Source organism: Macrotis lagotis, chromosome 4 (assembly GCF_037893015.1).
Source record: "Macrotis lagotis isolate mMagLag1 chromosome 4, bilby.v1.9.chrom.fasta, whole genome shotgun sequence".
NCBI lineage: Eukaryota > Metazoa > Chordata > Mammalia > Peramelemorphia > Peramelidae > Macrotis > Macrotis lagotis.
Genome location: NC_133661.1, coordinates 197,113,322 through 197,128,126, shown reverse-complemented (window position 1 = coordinate 197,128,126; position 14,805 = coordinate 197,113,322). Strand labels below are relative to the sequence as shown.

The 14,805-nt window shown below is 36.2% G+C and overlaps 1 long non-coding RNA gene across 2 annotated transcripts in view; it reads left to right on the top strand.

Annotated features, from left to right (window-relative positions):
• LOC141520257 (uncharacterized) overlaps positions 1 to 14,604 on the top strand; it is a 40,983-nt gene extending 26,379 nt beyond the window's left edge. For both annotated transcript variants that reach the window (XR_012477570.1, XR_012477571.1), the window contains 2 exons: positions 8,180 to 8,296; positions 14,198 to 14,604. This is a non-coding gene — a long non-coding RNA (uncharacterized LOC141520257). The remainder of the gene's footprint in view (positions 1 to 8,179; positions 8,297 to 14,197) is intronic.
• The last annotated feature ends 201 nt before the right edge of the window (positions 14,605 to 14,805 follow it).

Here is a 14,805-nt window from a genome sequence, read left to right as displayed (position 1 = left end):
CCCCCAAGCAGGGAGGAATCTGCAAATAAAATTGAGAGGTTCCATGAGCCTAAAGAGGAAAACAGTTACATCTTTATTTTCAATAATCTCTAAATGAAATTCAGCATTTCCTTCAATTTTAAATTTTCAAGTATATGTATATTATTCTGAGAAGAAGGTCCACAGGCTTCATGAGACTGCTAAAAGTGTTTGTGATACAAGAAAGGTTCAGTAATAACTGTTTTAGAGCATGTTTCATCTGCTCTGTCTGGTATCCACTCATGTGGAGACTTGCAGAAAGCTCTGATCAAGGAGTCCTTTCCCTCCCCAGGTATCATTTGACTTTCCTATTAATGAATACCCATCCACAGTTCTGATCATCTAATGAAGCATAGAAGTAGGAGTGTATTGTGAGTGGTAAATGTGTTAGTTAATTTTTTTCTCAGAGGAAAAAAAGTTAATTTACTGAATGGTAATGAAAAGATTTTTATTTGACTATTGAGCCAGGACCAAATATCTCAGACAAGGCTCAAATGGACAAACTCTTCCTGATTTCCTTAGTAGCTTTTGAGTAAAAAAGGAAGAAATGTTCTAGACTCCCATATTGTGGGAGAGGTAATAATTATATTTGCAGTGGTTTGCCATCTGCCTGGTTTCTATGTGTCCATGAACACATGGCACTTCTGTTTCTTCTGTCTCGATTGTGTTTATTTTTTCCTGATCTTAGGTGAATAAATAACAGGGGACAGACCAGATTTTGATCCTTCAAGTTTTAAAGGATGGGAAGAACATCAAATATCCCCTCAGCAACTGTAGTAGGCATAGTTGTTGAATCCAGTGAGGAGCAGGCCCCAAAGAGTGACCTGCTTTGCCTAGTCTAACCCCTAAGGCTATATCAATTTAATATCATTCTAGAGACAGGGAGCTTAGTAGATTTAGGAAGACAAATTCAAAAATTAGCTCAGAAGTTTATTAGTTGAGTGACTTTGGGCAAGTCACAACATATATCTACTTCAATTTTCTCAATTACAAAATGGGCATAATAATACCATTTAATAACCCCCCCAAGTTGTTGTGAGGATCAAATGAAGTAATATTTGTAAAACATCTGGCACATAGTGGGCATTTAATAAATACTTATTTTCTTCTTCCCTATAAACAAGGGAGTGATTTGTTCATTGTTTATACCACATCTAGAAGTGAACTTTTTGGGAGAGAGTGTTTTGTAGCAACCTTTTTGGGCTCACTCTCTCAACAACAGAGATACATAGAGGAAAAAGTATACTCCCCGTTTGCAATGTTTTGCTACTTCGATCTTCACTAAAACATCTCAATAGATATTCCATTGTAAAAACTAATTAAAGTTCAATGGTATTGAGAAGATATTAATTAGTTATTGATATTGGGGGAAATGTATTGAGGTTTTTTTGGGAGATAGAACTAGAAACCTCCCCTCCAGCCCCTCATGTTACCACTGGAAGTGAGGAGAAAAATAGCCAAGTTCTGGGGTTCTGATCTGCTAAGTGTGAATTAGGAGAATGAGTTAGGAACATGAGCTATACAGCCATATTCCATATTGACTAAAGTTTGGATACTTTTTGAAACAGCAAAATATCATTATCTGGTATATGCTTCAAAGAGCCAAAACAAGAGAAGAGAACTGTCTCACAATTTACAATTTAGGTGATCCTGGCATGTCACTTAATCTCTCTGAACCTCAGTTTCCTCATTTGTAAAACCCAAGCAATAATACCAGACCAACCTACCTCATAGTTATTTGACCACTCCCAACCCCTCCCTTTTCTTTATTTATTATTTGGGTGGCTTAGGTGGGTAGAGTGGGAAATGGAGAATAAATCAGGACTCATGGTTTCATGAGTATAGGAAAATCCCCAGAATGTGGCTCTCTTTGTCAATATATGTTGGCATCTGCTCTAGTACTGAGAATTTTAGAGAGTTGCCTGGGATGCTAAGAAGTAAAGTGATTTGTCAAAGATCACACAGCCAAATGGTGTCAGAGGTGGACTTGAAACCCAAGTCTTTCTGACTCAGGGTAGGTTGTTATACTCTTAGTTGTGCTGCCTCTAGTTGGTATTATAGTTTTTATAAATGTGAGTTTCATACAATCACAACTTTAGACTTAGAGGTCATTAATACCTTTATTTTACTGATGAAGAAACTAAGACTAGGAATTTATTTGACTTGCCAATGGAATTACCACCAGTGTATATGAGATACAGTACTTGCCTTTTATTGTATCCATAGCTAAACTTGAAAACTGCTTTAGGTTTCATCAAGGTTTCTAAATAATTTGCCAAAACTATTTTTCTTCTTAAAAAATAAGCTTCAACTGGTAGTTTTAAAATCATCTTTATTTGATTTGCAGAAGAGCAATCCCCACACCAGCTGAAAGGCGGATCATGTAATTTCATTTTATAAACATAGTTTGGTTAAGGTCTGCATAAACTTCAACAGGCATGTTGTCCTGAGCAGACCCTTTACTCATAGGGCAACTGAGCAAAAGTCTGATCAGAATGGCCCAGGGAGGGGGTTGGCAGGGGCACCACCTCAGAAGTTTCAAGCCTACAGGGCAGTTTCACAGCCAAGTTTGAAAGGCTTGAAAAAACAGGGTTAGAATGGAAGTGCTGACACAAGCTATGAAGAGTGAATGGCCTCACTATACTGCTGAAACAATCTATTTGAGAAATGAATACATCTTTTTTTTATTTTTTTGTGCATTAATCTTTGAGTTGCTTCTGCGTGACTTGAGATGGGAATCCGCCATCGGAACCAGCACAACCTGGCCCCATTAAGAAGTAATGCATGTGCTCAGTGAATAGGTCCCTTGATCGCCATTCCCACAAATTATGCTTCTCTCAAAATGATGTGAATTAAGTCCCAGCATGTTAAGAATGATTAGGGGGAGAAAAATGATGGAAGATTTTTGCTTCTGTGCTGCAGAACTAGAAGGAGGAGAGGCTATAAAGAACAGCAAGTTGGACAGAGCACTGACCCTAGCATTAGGGACCTGAGTTCAAATCCAACTTCAAACACTAGTTATGGAATGCTTGGCAAGTCACTTAACCCCAATTAACTTCCAAAAGAAAAAAAAAGAGCAACACGTTAATACTTTTTTTCCCTCTGCAACTTTTGAACTTCTTCTAAGATAGAGTAACTGAAATAGAAGGTGTTATTAGGGACACTCTTTGCTAATGTTTACCTATAGACCTTTTCTTTTAGGAAGAATAGTCCAACAGTTTATTAGGCTCTGTAGTGTAAACTAATGATGTGATTTGTATTTATAGACTAAAAAGAAGCATTATTAATAGACTAAAAGTATAGGGCAGTGGATGGAAAACTAGCCTCAAAGAAGATTTGAGTTAAAGTCCTTCTTCTGACACATATGGGCTTTGTTTATCTGGGCAAAGCAGGTAACTTCACAGTATACCAGGCAATTCTAAGACCATAAATTTCAGAATACTGACTTGCTTTGGTAAAAGGAATTCCCTTAAGTAATGAAATCCTAGGTCCTGTCCACCTCCCTATTCCATCTTTGTACTGAGGAATGAATATTGTTCAGTGATCAGGAATTTAAAACCTATAATATCAACTCTTAGGGCAACTAGGTAACCCAGGGAATAGGTGGCCAGGATTGTAGTCAGGAAAACATCCTTTTTTAGTTCAAATTCAGCCTCATATATTTATTAGTTGGGTGATCCTGGGCAAATCACTTAACCCTATTAGCCTCAATTTCTTTATTTGTAAAATGAGCTAGAGAAGGAAATGGCAAAGCAATCCAGTATCTATGCCAAGAAAACCTTAAATGGGGTCACAAAATATTGAACAGGATTGAAAAACAACTGAACAAACATCTACACTTAATATTTTACTGGTGCCTAGTAAATACTTCATTCCTCAAGATGTAATAGCATGGTATTATCCTTGTGGAGTCTTCAGATCTAGTTTGAGACTATCTCCTTACTGACCTTAGGCAAAATTTGACTCAAATGCCTTCCCTTCCATGAAACTTTCTTTGAGTTTCCCCTTTGGGGATCAATCCTCCCACAGTGATTTCTTTTTCTTTGTTTTTTGTGGTGTAATGGGGTTAAGTGACTTGCCCAAGGTCACACAGCTAGTAAATACCAAGTGCCTGAAGTCATATTTGAACTCAGGTCCTCTTGACTGGAGTGTCAATGCCCCCCCCCCCCCCAGATCCTGTGATTTCTTTGTATTTCTTATTGTATCTTTACCTTCTGCTTTGGATGTGAGTCTCTTTAATGTAGGGTCTTAGAAGCAGAGCTGGAAGTGACTTTCCAGAAGTCCCTGCAGCCCTAACAGGGAATGGCAGTATTTTGTTAACTCAGGCTTATATTGAGAAGCTCTAAAGAAATTGAACCATTACCAAAATAGGGTTTACCTTGCTATAACAAAGCAAGAATAACATAGTTCTTAGCTTCTCTAGTTGTAGTGCATCTTTTGTTTCTTTTTGGAAACATAACTGGTCAGCAGGGCAGTGTGACTCTCACAGTGTTCAAACACTTGCCAAGTTGTAGGGGTCCTGAATTCATTTGAGTCAATGAGTCAACTAGAATTCATTTATTCATTTATTTTAATTTTTACTCTCAAAGATCTTAAATTTTATTAGAAGAACTTTTCTATACAGGAAACATGTATCAGGACATACAGAATTCATATATGCATACATATACAAAGAAGAAAAATAAATAGGAGATAGTGTTATAATAATAGATAAAATAAATACAATGCAGTCTTTGATAATACTCTCTGATCAATAGCAGAGTCTTGACAATTATGTCCCCAGTTTGTTGATAATCTTGGGTTATCCTTCATCTAGATTTAGTGTTATGAAGTTATTGAGGACTTCTAGGCAATCTCCTCTTTTATCTTGGGTCTCTTTCATCTCTTCATGATTCATTATCCATAGCTCATCCATCTTATGCAGTGGGTCCATCCTTTCTTTGATTATCCTCTTTTCCTAATCCAGCTTTAAAAAAATCACAAACTATTTCAAGTTATGCTATACTAAATGTTATTGATCAATCAATTCCTATTGAGCTTTAACCCTCCTAACACTTTTCTCTCAGGATTATACACCACAAACTTGTATTTATCTTTATTCACCTGCTCTTCTTAAGTTACTTACCCCTATACACACAAATTTTTGTAGAAGTTCCTTTATTAGTAGCAAGAAATTGAAATCTTAAGGGGAGCGCTAAACAAATTGTAGTTTAAAAATATAATGGAATATTATTATATCATAAGAAAGGATAAAATGAACATAAACTAAAATTTATCAAACACCTGTGCTAATAACTGGGGATACAAAGAAAGGCTGAAAAAAATTCTAAAAAACATCACTATCACAAAAATCCCCAGGCTTTTTCTTAAGGAGCTCATGGTCTTAAGGGGGGGTGGGGTGGGAATAACATGCAAACAACTTGGGGGAGGGGATAGATAGTGTCAGTATATAGGGAGTCTGTGAGACCTTAGATGACCAGGTGTCAGAGAGCCAGAGGCCAATCAGATTTCAAGGATTTGAAATTTGCCCTTTAGGGAAAACAAATTCCTGTATCAGTAATCTTGATCCTCTCATAGGATCATAGAAAATCACTGAGTTCCACTCCCTCATTTTACAGATGTAGAAATTGAGTCCCAGAGAGAGAGATTAAGTGACTTTACCCATAGTCACAAAGCTAGTTAATGTCCATGGTGGAATTAGAATCCAGTTTTCAACCATTGCACTACAATATACTACAATTACGCTGCCAAAGAAAAGGGGTGTTCCAAAAGTCTTAGTGCATTTCTAAGCTTAAAACTAAGTTATAATAGCTTAAAACTGCACTATGATTTTTGGGGCATGCTGTATAGTAAATATTTCACAGAATCATAGAAGAATTTCATAAAATTAAAAGTTCACATAATGCTTGAAGAAGACACTATCCTAAAGATAAAATAAGGAAGTACAAGGAGGTTCTTGTTTTACAGATGATTGAAGCTGAGACATTCAAGTATTGCATAATTTATCTAAGAGCATTTGGTAGAGAAGGGAAATACGTATTTGTTTCTTGTTTTCAAATTCAGTCTATTAGATGTCTGATGTTTTGAGCTTTTATTTATTTATTTTTTGGATTAAGGATTTCAGCTTTCCAGTTCGTTCAAAGACAAGGCTGCAGTGTATAGAGTGCTGGCCTTGGAGTCAGAAAGACCTGGATTCAAAACCTACCTCTATTTGACTTTGGGGCAAGTCTCTTATATGCTCAAGGTGTAGACAGGTGAACAGAGTTACCTATACTAATAAAATCATAGATCCTTTCTGTATTTGGATAGCTATAAAATTGGAAGTGTCAATAAGCTAAAAATAAACTTACTTTTCTTTATGAGACTAATGATTTCATTAGGAAACAATACAAAGCAAAAAAGAATGAGGCAATATGAAAGCAGTATGAATTTACTATCCTGTCTTTTAAGCAAATCAGCAGTGCAGCAGAAAGAAGAAAGTGCTTGGGTCTATTTCTGATCTTGTCCTTGACTAGACTTCGATTCAGTTTCAGAAGAATTTTATTACTTTGAACTGAACTGGATTGTTAAGAGTTGTAGGGCCTCAACTCCCATGCTTTCAAATCCCTGTAAGAATTAATGTAACCTTGAAAATTAAATGTAGGACTTATTAGCTCATCTTTCTTGCTTTCCTTTTCCTTCCTTCCTTCCTTCCTTCCTTCCCTCCCTCCTTCTTTCCTTCCCTCCTTCCTTCCTTCTTTCTTACATTTTATTTTTTGTTTCCAACCACTTTATTTTTATTTACTTTCTTTCTTTTTTCTTTATCATCTTTCTATCTTTCCCTATTTATATTTGTTTGTGTATAAACACACATCTTTATCTATCAACAGAAAGAGACTGAGACATAGAGAACAATAGAGAGAAAGGAGAGGAGAGAAAGACAGAGACAAACAGAGATAAAAACAGAGAGAAACAGGGTTAGATAGAAAAAGGCACCACAAACAGAAAGAGAAAGGAACACAGGAAGACAGAGAGAAAAAGAGAGCTGGGCAGGGTAGAGAAGAGAGAGTAATTTGAGCTTGTATTGTGTATTGACTCCTCAGCAGAAATCCTTAGTTCCCTTCAGTGAGTGAGTTCTATTTGTAAAGCTGGATTAAAGTAATGCATCAATTGTATTAATTCTAAACACCTCAGATTAACAACTGTTAAGTAATATTTTATTTGACTTTCTAAGATGGGCACTGTGCACTCCTTGAATGCGAGGCTAGGACTCTGCTCCTAGTTCTGATTTCTCCTTCCATTCTAGGACTTCTCTTTGGAACCACAAATTGATTCTTAAAAGCCATCTGTGGTTTACACAGGAGAGTAAAGTGGGAGCTCTACTGTCTTTAACCTAATATTTCTAGAACTAGACCGTGACATTTTTAAAAGGGCATAGGAGTTCAAAGTCCTCTCTAGTGACAGAAGACTGGTGGGAAAATCTCCATGGAAAGATTGTAAATATTTGTTGTCAGTAATTTTTTTTAAATGCTTTCAGTTTTCTGTAGAAGCTGAGTGGAGGGAAAGGAAGACAGGAATCTCTAATTCTGCTATATTTAAACTTTATTCCTTCTACTTCCCATTCTTTGCTAATCATTTAGTCAACAACCATTTACAGTGTTCCAGACCTTGTGATATATACTGCAGATACAAAGACAAGCAAAAGGCAGAGAAGTTGTTCTTCTGGAGTTCATATTCTAATTTTTTTGTTTGTTTTGTTACCTTGAAAAAGGACAAAAATGACAAAGAGGGCTTTTAATATTAGAAATCTGTTTTATGATTAAAAACTCAATTCAATTAAACAAGTATTCATTAACAAGGATTATCTGTGGTGGTTGGAGGCGGGGAAGAGGGGAAAAGAGAAAAGTAAAGTTCTCCTAACCTAAGGAATCCCAGAGCCTGGAGTGGTGGGGTGGGGTGGCACATACATATCTCTATCTATACCTATACATATATATATACATGTACATAGATATACATAGATAAGTAAATTTGTTATTGCTATTTAGTCATTTGAGTAGAGTCCCAGGCTTAATGACCTATTTGGGTGGGGGGCCCTTTGTTCTTTCTTTTGTTTATTTCATTTGTTTTTGTTTTTTGCAAAGCTATTGCAATAATTTGTCATTTCCTTCTCTATAAACAGGTAAATACAAGACAATTTAAGAAGAAAAAGATCACTAAGGACTTGAAAGATAAGATAGGGATTCATTGTTCTGTGGTACCAGAGTTGAACTTTGAAGAAAAGTAAGATTTCTAAGAGGTAAGGAGGAAGGGCATTCTAGATGTGGGACACAACTCTTAGAAAGACAGATGGAAAATGGAATGTTGAGTAAGGGCTTGAGATGAATGATAGAATAATTAATAGGTAAGAGTGTATGAAAGGGTGATAAAGGATGGATATGAAATGTATGAAGGACAACCCACACTGTGAAGGGCTTTAAATGTCAGGCCAAGGAATTTTGTTCTTAAAAAAAAAAGGAAATAAGTAGCTAAGGAAGATTGTATTACTATAAGATATCCAAAAAGTCCCCCTTCTGAGTTTGAAGACCTTGAGTCTTATTATTTAATTTATTTTTTTTATTCTGTCATTTTTTAGTCATATCTAACCTTTCATAACCCCATTTAGGGTTTTCTAGGAAAAGATAGTGGAATGGTTTGGCATTTCCCTTTCCAGCTTGTTTTATACATGAGGAAACTGAGGCTTGACCAGAGTTACACAGTTAATAAATGTCTGAGGCCAGATTTGAATTCAGGAAGTGTCTTCCTGACTTGAGCCTCCTCTTCCCTCCCATGCCACTTAGCTGTTCCAATTTTATTTATTAATAAGATAATTACTTTTTAAATTTTATTTTATTTTTAATTTATAGAAAACAAGCATTTCCATAACAGTACATTAAAAAAATGAATGCACATGGCACTGCATACCTACGATGCACTTGTTATTCCTTTCAAATATATCAATTTATGCAAATTATAAAATTATTAAAAATATAATTATAAGAGACTTCACTGTTCATATTAGGAAAAATAGAAAAGGTAAAACAAAAACTACCTTTTCAGCATAGTTTGTCCACCAAATTCTTTTCTACAAATCTGCCATCTTTTTTTTTTTTTTTTTTTAGTTTTTGCAAGGCAGATGGGGTTAAGTGGCTTGCCCAAGGCCACACAGCTAGGTAATTATTAAGTGTCTGAGGTCAAATTTGAACTCAGGTCCTCCTGACTCCAGGGCCAGTGTTCTATCCACTGCACCACCTAGCTGCCCCCTGCCATCATTTCTGAAATCCTTATCAACTTCAAAAAGCGTCTGCTGTGTAGAGATCAATTGTACTGTGAACTAAGTGACATAATCCTCTCTCTCGGGGAGTTTTATTATCTTCTATTGATATAAAGCCTGATACTATAGCATTTTATTGCTTACATTCAAAATAAAGCAAACATGTATAGATGTATAGATGAAAATAATACAGGATTTTGTGTGTGTGTGTGTGTGTGTGTGTGTGTGTGTGTGTGTGTGTGAGAGAGAGAGAGAGAGAGAGAGAGAGAGAGAGAGAGAACCAAGTTGTCTGTAAGGTCTCACAAGTCTTCATAAAGGAGATGATGACATTTCTTAAAGGATGGGTAAAAGAATTTCTACAGCAGAGATTGTAGGGGAAGGGAGGAGGAGGAGGAGGAGGAGGAGGAGGAGGAAGAGGAAGGCATTTCTGTTTTGTAAACCATGGATGGGAATGTTATTCAGTCATTTCCAACTCTTTATGACCCCATTTGTGGTTTTCTTGGCAAAGATATTGGAGTGGTTTGTCATTTCTTTAGGTCATTTTACAGATGAGAAAATTGAGGCAAATAGGGTCAAATTACTTGTCCAGGTTCATCCAGCTAGTAAGCATCCGAGGCCTAGCTGCCCCAGTAGATGGGAGAAGTTGAGTCTATTTAGACAACAACCCAGTCTACAGAGAAGGTAATAAAGTGAGATTAAACTGAAAAGATAGGTAGCACCAGACTGCTGAAGGCCTTGGCTATCAGGAAAAACAGTTAACACTTTCCTTTCTGCAGGTTTTTAGGCAGAGGAGTGACATGGCCAGATCTGGGCATAAGGGAGATTAATGATAATACCACACACACAGAGGGGCAGCTAGGTGGTGCAGTGGATAGAGCACTGGCCCTGGAGTCTGGAGGACCTGAGTTCAAATTTGACCTCAGACACTTAATAATTGCTTAGCTATGTGACCTTGGGCAAGTCACTTAACTCCTTTGTCTTAAATGAATAAAATTAAAAATAATAAGAAGAAAATACCACAAAGAGCCCTCTTCTGGGTAAAGGCAGAGTCTGGGAGTCTAATAAAGTACATATATATATTACCTGGTAACGGAAAGGCAGATTCACTTTTTGGTCAGGTCAAACAATAAACATTTATTCCTTCTCTGTACCAGATGTTGTGCTAATAAGCACTGGGGTTACAAAGAAAATCAAAAGACTGTCCATGTCCTCAAAGAAGTAGAAATCTATTATTTAGCAAAAATTAGGATTTTATTTTTTAATTTTTAGATTTTAAGGAAAGCTTTGTTAACTATGAAATTGAATAAGTAGCAAAATAGTGTTAAAAAGCACCATAGAAACCAGTATAACAGATTGTTATTGTACATTTTAAGTTATAATATGATTAAAATGATATCCTCTGAACCTTTAAACATATAGTTAAAGGCTGTTGTAACATGTGTAACCCATTAGACCTGATTCTGAAGACTTCATAAACTTATACTAGCTTGAATAAAATGTTTACATCCCACTCTTTGAAGTTATAGAACTTTATCTCCCTTATTGATATAAAGCCTGATACTATAGCATTTTTGTTGCTTACATTCAAAATTCAAGGGAATGCTCAATTCAATTAGAGGTTTATGAAAATAAATGTGCCATTTTTTTCCCCATCTATGTTGACTATGAACGCCAGGCTAAGAATTTCTGCCTTAGAAAAAGTAGAATTTTAATAGGACTTGAGTCACATGGAACAATTTTGAAGGGAAGGAGAAAGTTAGGAAAAATTGGTAACATGAAGAGTTCCTAGAGAAAGAAAACATAGGGTGGTCCAGGGTGGTTTAGGCACTGAAGAAGGAGGACCTTTGAGGTTGTAGTAACATGAGGGCATTGGTTACCTGAGTGCCAAAATTGGGCCTGGGAACATTTCATATTTATAAAAGAGGGAAAGCTAGGTGGTATAGAAGATAGAACACTGGTCTTGAAGTCAAGAGGACTGGAGTTCAAATCTGATAGATATTTGACACTAACTGTATGACCCTGGGCAAGTCACTTAGCCCTGATTACCTGGCATCCAGGGACCTCTCCAGTTGTTATGATTGAGAAATATGATAAAAATTAATAAATATGATTTTGGAAACTGGACTCAGATGGCTCTAGAGGAGAAAGTGAGGTTAATGACTTAGCACAGCACCCTCTCATTCAAATCCAATTCATGTACTTGTTATGGCATCACTTCCCTGTTGTCATGGCCTTCTTTGAGAACAAAGGACAAATATCAATTTATAAAAAAATACAATACTTTTTGTCCCTGGGACTCAGTTTTCTTATCTGCATAGGAAGGGAGAGGTCCCCAGCATTTGCATAAGACTGCTCTTTGGAGGAGAGAATGATTATCCTCTTCAGTGAATATCTGAAAATAAGGATAGTCTCTAAGGTTCATCAACCTGGTTCTAACTTTCTACAATGCTGGCTCATCCTAATCTCATCTAATTTTTTTGTTTATCAAACTCAGGTAGCCAGATTGCTCCTATTTTTGTTTTTTCCTGATTAAGAGATCTTTGCTCTCCAGATATCTTGTCTCCTTAAAATTCTGTTTCTCTCTGCAAAAATATCAACTTAACTTTTACTTTTTTGTTTTGGGGTTTTTGCAAGGCAATGGGTTAAGTGACTTGCCCAAGTTCACACAATTAAGCAAATATTAAGTGTCTGAGGTAGATTTCAGCTTAGGTCCTCCTGACTCCAAGGTTGGTGCTCTATCTACTCATCACTTAGCTGTTCCCATCTTTACTTTTTAAAAGTAATCTTGTCTCTCAAAACTGGTCTTCCTCATAGGAAAGGCCTAGAAGCTGTGATTTAGGACCTGAAAGTGGCGCCTGGTTGGAAATTTTTTCCACTGGCTTAACCTAGGGGTTGAAATTTCTACCACTGGACATACTTTTTGGGGTTCCTTAAAGTCACTGTTAACATGTAAATATTTGATTTGGAAGTAGTAACACATTTTTTATTTTATTAATATATTTTATATAATGCCTATTATATGCTGGTAACTATGTTAGGTGATTTACAAATAAACAGGTTAAATGACTTTTCTAAGATCATATAGCCAGTATGTGTCTGAAGTAGGATTTGAACTCAAGGCTTCCTGAGTCTAGGCCTAGCAATCTATCCATTATACCACCTGGTGATCTCATCAACTCTTAAACCATTAACTAGGATCGTCAATTTTCAACTTTTCCAGAACCCGTATAGGGTTTTCATGGCATACACACTGGAATGGTTTACTATTTCCTTCTCTAATTTATTTTACAGATGAGGAAGCTGAGGTAAAAAGGGTTAAATGACTTTCCCAGGTTCACACAACTAGTAAGTGTCTGAGGCCAGATTTGAACTCAAGAGTGTCTTCCTGACTTCAGGTCCAGTGTTCTATCCAATGTTATCTCATTGTCCTTCAAGGATTAGATAATAAAATTAGCTCCAGTGACTGGAACAGAGGACAGGCAAATCATCTAAGTTTATAAGGGGCAACCAAGTGTGTGTTAGGGACAGGGTAATAGACTTATTTTTTTAGGTTTTTTAGCAAGGCAAATGGGGTTAAGTGGCTTGTCCAAGGCCACACAGCTAGGTAATTATTAAGGGTCTGAGACCAGATTTGAACCCAGGTACTCTTGACTCCGGTGCTTTATCCACTGCACCACCTAGCCACCCCGGGTACTAGACTTTTAGTCAGAAAGATCTGGCTTTGAATTTTGACTCTTAACTAGTGATATAGCCACAGACAAGTCACTTAACTAAGTGGTTTCAGTTTATCCATTTTTATAATCGAGATAATTATTTGTATTGCCTACTTCACTGAATTGTTATGTGGCTCAATTGGGATAATGTATGTAAAATGTAAAACTTTTCAGTGCTTTATGAATTTCAGTTACTATTTGGTTCCAAGGAGAGATTAGGAAAGGTCTAGACTGCAGAAGAGATTTCTACTGTAGTTGGATTTCCTGATTAATTTTGAGAATTAACATAGATTTAGAGGTAAAAGGAAACTTTAAGAGACTACCTATTACACCCATTCCAAATCTACCTAGTTAAAATAATTCTATTGAGGAGAAAATTGAGGCATGGTTAATAAATGGCATAGGTGAGTATTGAATCTAAGTCCTCTGACTCCAAATATACCATTCTTTCCTTTGTACTACTCCACTTCCTAAAGAAGAGATAATAGAAGAGTACATGGGAGGTATAGTGGACAGCATGCTGGGTCTGGAGTCAGAAAGACCTGAGTTTAAATCTGACCTCAGATACTTCCTAACTGTATGACTTTGAGTAAGTCCCTTAATCTCTGCCTAGGAAGCAACTAGGCTCAGTTAATAGAGCACTGGGCCTAGAAATAGGAAGATGAGATCAAATCTAATCTCAAATATTTCCTAGCTTTGTGACCTTGGGCAAGTCATGTAACCTCTGCCTTAATCTGCTGGAGAAGGAAATGGCAAATCAGTCCAATATCTTTACCAAGGAAACTTCAGTGGACTGTATCATTGTGCCACAGAGTCACATAGAGTTAGACATGACTAAAAAATAACAAGAGTACATGGACAAGTATGTGAGGGAGTAAGATAGTGTGAGGGGTTCTGTGTGTATGTGTGGGACCATGGCCACAAGATAAACCTACTTCTCATTTTTCCCCTAGTCCTTTCTTGCCTTTCTGTCCAAGGATTCAGAATTGATTCAGCTTCCTATAGCTTCCCTTGATCTTTTCTATAAGAAAGCCTGTTGGAATGATGGCTTTTTTATTTCAATTTTATCTATATATTTATATTCATAGTTATAATTATGATATAATAGAAATATTATATATTTATATATTATCAAGTTAACAGAGTGATTAAAAATCAAAATTTTATCTTTTAGCTCAAAGATTTCACTGCTAGGCACAATGAGGACAACAGTGGATGAAGAAAAGTATCATGTATGCCAAAATATTTATAGCAGCACTTTTTATGGTAGCAAAGAGGTGGAAGCAAAGTAGACTGGGGACTGGTTAAATGAATTGTGGTTCATGAATATAATGGAATAGTATTGACCCTTGAGAAATGACAAGCATGAAGCATGGGAAGATGTATTAAAAACTAATACAAAGTGAAGTAACTTGAATGAGGAAAAGAATTTATAGAATGTCCCAAAAGTCTTTGTGCAATTTTTTTTTGAAATACAGGACTTAATTTGGAAACTGTTTAAAGTAGGAAAAAATCCTGTCATGAAAGACCAGGTGGAATATGGTTTCCCAGTAAAATGGAATTTTTAAGGCAATAAAAGTCTAAAAGGTCAATGTATTTTTAACAATGGTGAATTAATTTTTGGCATTATTGGCATTTTTGGCATTATCATTATTCACTGAATTTGAGTTTTCCTCAGAATTCCACACAGATCATGCACTATAACAATTTTATCATAAATGCTTGCCTTCTACATACAATTTAGCACACCAGAATCTACCACCAGAAACAAATTGATAGAAG